Genomic DNA, 6,280 nt, shown 5'->3' on the forward strand with positions numbered 1-6,280 from the left:
CACCAAGTGCTCCGCCAAGCGCCAGAGGTAGGAAGAAATGGGAAGTTTGTGCCAGAAGGTCAATTAATTGCTCCTTCCCAACCGAGTCCCGTTATGAAAAAAATGCCAGTTGAACTACACAGTGTACTTGGTAATGCAGTTGCCTGACATCCTGATGCAAGTTCCTTTTCTTGTAAAGCAGTGGTAGTTTGAGCACTAGCAGTGGGTCTGCAGACCAGTCTCCGAGTAGCTCTGCCCTAGGAAATTCTCTCACATATTCTACAGGAGACACGGACAAGAATGCTCATAACAGCTTTGTTTATAACAAAGGAAACAATCCAGATGTCCACAAACAATAGAAGAGAGAAGTAATCACGGTATGGAATTCTATAGAACAGAGAGAATGAGTAAACTACAGCTACACACCTCAACCTGGACGGATTTCAAAACTAGTGTTGGGCATAAAAGCAGATTGAGACAATGACAGATAGTATGGATTCATTGTAGGAAGTTGGAAACCAGGCACCACTAAACAATATAGTGGTTAGGGGTGCATGACAAATGGATTGAAACTGTAAAGAAAAGCAAGGGAGTGGATAGCACATGTGTTAGGTCAGTGGCTGGCCGGGGGTGGGAAGGGAGAGGGAGACAGCTGGGAAGGGGTGGGCACAGAGGAACCTTCAATGTATTGGCAATATTTTATTCCTTACACTGGGTGGTGTGTGCGTGGGTGCTTGCTTTTTATTACTGTTCTTTAAACTGTACATATATGTGACACACGCTCTTTTGTAAAGATGACCTATTTCACAATGAAGAAAGTTTAAAAATACAGTCAAAGCCAAAGGCTCCCCACTCCCCCAAAGCCAATAAAAGGTGGATGGTAGTGTTGCTGAATGGTGTGCTCCTGAAAGGAATGAGAACTTTTCCAAAGGTGGTGCCTTGAAGGTCTGGGAAGGCACCAGGGAGAAAGGAGGAAGGTAGCCGCTGCCCACCCGTCCCCCCATCCCACCCTGGGCACCAGCAACTGGGTAGAGGTGTGTCCTCAGGACCTCCGGCTCACATGCCCTGGGTCCGCAGCTTGCCCCCTTTACCTTTCTTCCTGCACCACAATCCTCAAGGTTTAGCGTGTTTTGCTTTCCTTTTCAGAGCTGCCACCACATACTCCATTTCCTGCCGCTTCCCCAAGGCTGCCTGCCATATAAGATGCAATAATCCTAACTTTTCAATTTTTGACCACCCCCCGCCCCCAAAACAAATGCACTGACCCATTTGGCGTTAAAGTGTGAAAACATTTTGGATGGTGTAGAAAACTTTCCTAATACCACTTCCAAAGTTTGGTCACACACCATCTGATTACCTTTTTAGGGAAGGTTTATCGTTCGCCGGCTGAAGTTTATTTTAAATTCTGTCTGGTTTGCAAACCCATTCTTTGTTGACAGCTCTTGTTTGAAATGTTTGGACTCACTTTGCTCTGGGTAAAACAGGTTGTCAAGTCTTTTTTAAACCCTAGTTGTTAGATGGCTTTTCTTGTCATACAATTTGGTGTCCGTGAACCTTAGAGTCATAAAAGCTTAGAGTTAGAAGGGACCTTGGAAGTCACCCATCCAACTTTCTGCCCAGTGAAAGTTTTCCTGAAACATGCCTGATCACCAGCCTCTGAGAGGTTGCTTTTTAAGGGCATTGCTGTAGGGACAGAGAGTACCGTAGGTTACAAACTCCCCATAAAATTTTGCATCAATTTGCATTTTGTCTTTGAGAATCAGAAATCAGAGTGAACAATTCCAAGTTTGCTAACTGAATTAAAATGAACACAGCCTCTTGCAAAACTGGTTCTAGAGTTACATGGTCCACACGTCCAAAACCTTACATGGTCCAAAACGTCTTTAATATACTTAATATAATCATATCCTGGATTAGGAGGGACAGAGAAAACAGAGGAGTTGGACGCATCCACACATTTGGAAGTAGGGGCAGAGAAGCCAGGGTGATTTGGTTAATTGCTTGGGAGTCCTGTGTACACATTTCTCTCTGTCCCTTTGTCTCTGCTTTCCTGCCTGCTTAAAGGTACAGAAACGTAGACATTGCCTCTCCCCAAAAACGCCACTCAGGGAATTCCCTGGCGGTCCTGTGGTTAGGACCTAGTGCTTTCACTGCCAGGGCCTGGGTTCAATCCCTGGTTGGGGAACTAATATCCTGTAGCCTGTATTGCGCTGCCAAAAAAAGAAAAAAAAGAAGAAAGAAAAGAAAAAAACACTACAAAACAAAAAAACGCCACTTACCACTAGCCCTGTTGAAGGGGGCAGGCCTGGTCTGTCACCCCTTGCCCATCCTCAGTCTTCCTTACCTCCTGGGTCAGTGGCTGCCTTTTCTCACGAGGCTGGGCGCACTTCAGTTTCTGAGCCCACCCGGAGACAGTGTGATGTGTGTTAGCAGTTTCTTTTCCACCTGTCTCCCCACCTTTTGTTCTGCTCTGCTAGAGCTTGGAACTAAGCCATGACCCCAGCTGCCGTCATAGTTCAATGCGTTTGGGCCCTGAGCCAGGCTGGGACCTTGGGGGCACAGGTCCATCAGGGTGAGGGAAGGAGGCCAGCCTGGAAAAGACCAGAGTTAGCCCATTGGAGCAGCAGGGTCATTCCATATCGAACTACCAATCTCATGCCAGCTGGGGAGAGTTTCTGGGTTAAAGAGGGTAGCTGAAGATGCTTTTTAAAAATTGGGAGTAGGATGCCCAAACATGGGTGGAGAGGGTTAAAGGTACTGACCCAGCCTGGACACGCAGTATGCAAGGTCCAGTGGGCATGGGAAGCCCAGGCGAGGTTTGGTAATGGTTATGATGAGTCCCAGGGGGTAAGGCACTGAGGCACTGGACCCTTCCCAGCAGATTGTCCCTGTCAGACCCTGTGCAGGTGGGACTTGCTGGGGTGAGGAGTCAGGGTTCAGCCCATGGGCCAGGGGCAGGCTAGAGCCAGGCAGGATGTCAGGCCACAACCTGATGGTCAGGGCAGGCCACTGTGCCCCACAGGCAACCCGAGGCAGCAGCCTCCTATGCAGGCTGTGATCCTGCTGCATGGTCACTGCACTCCCACCCCCCAGCGGCCCCCAGTCTAGGGACTCGGAGGGGACTAGGGAGTCTGGGGCTGACTTCCTGAAGTGCTGGGCTCCAACTTCTACCCAATCAAATCAACAAATATTTGACTGTGTATTTGTGTGCAAGGGAGCTGTGATAGATAGTAAAGACAAGGGGTTGGGTGACCTCCTGAGAGGTGGATTAGGAAATGGCATCTGTACACCACACAGATTATATAGCAGATTACAGAGCCAAAGTACACGTCTTCATTAGTCAATACGGGCACTGGTTTGCATGAGCCTTTTGCATGGGGAGGAAGGGGATGGCGAGGACAAGTGTGGGGAGAGGAGGGCGGGGAGAGTTTTGCACAGATACAAGGCAGTACTAGTTTCTGGCCTTATCTCCTGGGCCACTGGGATAGAGCAGCAGGAAGGGACCTAAGGAGTCTAAGGGACCTAGGGTCTCAGGGAGACAGAGGCCACAGCTGTCTGCTTTGCTTCCAAAGTGACTCCCAGGGACACTGAATGGAGGACGGGCATTGTCCTTCTGTCCCTGTGCTGCAAAGCATCTCTGAGTGTAACTCCATGTTGCCCCCTCACCTTTGGCGTAGTGGAAACAGCACCCTTGGCAAGAGTACAGGTGTATTCCCAGAGGGCAGCCTAAGAGTACATGAGTCTCCTTCCCAGACTCTGGGAACACGGGCAGGACTTGAGTGGGGCTGGAGGGCCCCATCATGCAGGCGGAGGTGGGAGCCAGTGAAGTTCTGGATACTCCGGTTAGTTTCACTGGGTTGGTACCCACAGGCCAGTGAGACGTGGAAACCTTCCAGATACGGGAGAGAACGAAGTGCTAGATAGAGCAATAGAACGCTTTAATCCTCACCTTCATAACAGCCTTGAGAAATTCCACCCCCTGCCCTTTCTAACTCATAGAGCTTTTCTGAGTCTGTAATTGCCTTGTTTTTCTTTCTTTAGTCCAAGGGTCAGCAATTTTTTTTCTGTAAAGAGCCAGATAGTAAATATTTTCAGATTTGTGGGCTATACAGTCTCTGTTACGGTGGTGCAACTCTGCCTTGGGAGCACAGAGGCAGCCACAGACACTACATCAACTAATGAATGGGACTTTGTTCCAACAACGTTTTATTTGTGGACACGAAACTGAAATTTTACATAATTTGTCACGGTTGCAAAATATGCTCCTTTTAGTTTTTCCACTAGCTCAAAAATGTAAAAACCGTTTTCTAACTTGCAGCGTACGAAGACAGACTGTGGCTGTCGTCTGCCTCTTCTGTGAGGACAGGAACCAGCTCATCTTGTGTCCCTAGTGCCCAGCACAGTGTCTGACATATACTAGGTGCTCAGTAGATATTTGTAGGAGGGGTGACTTTCTCCGCTTTACAGACAAGGAAACTGTGGCTCAGGAGGTTAGTCCCCTCTCTCAGATGTGGGGCTAGAACTCAAACTTGCGTGCTAGTTGGAGAGCTGTAGAGTTGGGTAGTTGGTAGTTCTGCCAAATCCTGTGTTCCTCCTACCAAATCAGTTTCAGCTTTTGCAGAAAAAAATATTGCCACATGGAAGTTCAGTGTTTCGGATTGGGAACTTCACTTGAGCAGAAAACCAACACCATAGATTCTATAGCGGTCCCTTTCAAAATGGTTGAGATGTGGAAACTTAGCTTTACTGCCTCAGGTGGTTCTTTTTTTTTTTTAAACCTGGGGACCGTGCCATTGCTAGTCTACTTTGGAAGACAGCTGTGAGGAATAATGTTAGAGTCTTTGCAGATATTAAAAAGTCACTATGAGTATGTTCTTCAGATTGGGCATTTTCTTACAATCTAAATTAGTGGGTTTTTCAGAAACAGACTCACAGACTTAGAGAACGAGCTTATGGTTACCAGGGGGGAAAGGTGGGGGGAAGGGATAGTTAGGGAGTTTGGGACTGACATGTACACACCGCTACATTTAAAAAGGATAACCAACAAGCACCTACTGTATAGCACAGGGAACTCTGCTCAATGTTATGTAAAACCTAAATGGGAAAAGAATTTGAAAAAGAATAGATACATGTATATGTATAACTGAATCACTTTGCTGTACACCTGAAACTAACACAACATTGTTAATTAACTATACTCCAATAAAAAGTTAAAAAAAAAACTTAGGTTTTTTTTTTTTTAAACAGTGTCTCAGAGGGTGTGGAGAAAAAAGGGAGCCTTCTTGCACTGTTGGTGGGAATGTAAGTTGATACAGCCCCTATGGAGAACAGTATGGAGGTTCCTTAAAAAAACTAAAAATAGAATTACCATATGACCCAGCAATCCCACTACTGGGCATATACCCAGAGAAAACCATAATTCAAAAAGACACACGCACCCCAACGTTCTTTGCAGCACTGTTTACAATAACCAGGTCGTGGAAGCAACCTAAATGCCCATTGACAGATGAATGGATTAAGAAGATGTGGTACATATACACAATGGAATATTACTCAGCCATAAAAAGGAACGAAATTGGGTCATTTGTAGAGACGTGGATGGACCCAGAGACTGTCATACAGAGTGGAGTAAGTCAGAAAGAGAAAAACAAATATCGTATATTAACGCATATGTGTGGAATGTAGAAAAATGGTACAGATGAACCGGTTTGCAAGGCAGAAAGAGACATAGATGTAGAGAACAAATGTATGGACACCAAGAGGGGAAAGCGGGGCGAGGGGGTGGTGGTGGTGGGATGAATTGGGAGATTGGGATTGACATGTATACACTAATATGTATAAAATAAATAACTAATAAGAACCTGCTGTATAAAAAAATAAAATTTAAATGATTAAAAAAATAATAAAATAAAATTCAATAAAAATAAAAACAGTGGCTCTGGCTCTGTGTCAGCTAGGGGCTACCCAAGACCTAGAAAAGTCCAGTTCCCTGGTGGAAAAACTGGTTCTCCTTCAAAGTTACCTGACGCCTGTCTGTATCTCCGCCCCCAGCTCCGTCAACTCCTACACCCTGTTTCGACTTAAGTCTCTGTCTTGATTACTGCACTTTTTTTTAAAATAAATTTATTTATTTTATTTATTTATTTTTGGCTGTGTTGGGTCTTTGTTGCTGTGCATGGGCTTTTCTCTAGTTGCAGTGAGCGGGAGCTACTCTTCGTTGTGGAGCGTGGGCTTCTCGCTGCGGTGGCTTCTCTTGTTGCGGAGCACGGGCTCTAGGTGTGTGGGTTTCAGTAGTTGTGGC

The sequence above is a fragment of the Delphinapterus leucas genome, chromosome 13, assembly GCF_059928025.1.
Source record: "Delphinapterus leucas isolate spDelLeu-1000000601 "Yukka" chromosome 13, BTC_Dleu_Yukka2, whole genome shotgun sequence".
Taxonomy (NCBI): Eukaryota; Metazoa; Chordata; class Mammalia; order Artiodactyla; family Monodontidae; genus Delphinapterus; species Delphinapterus leucas.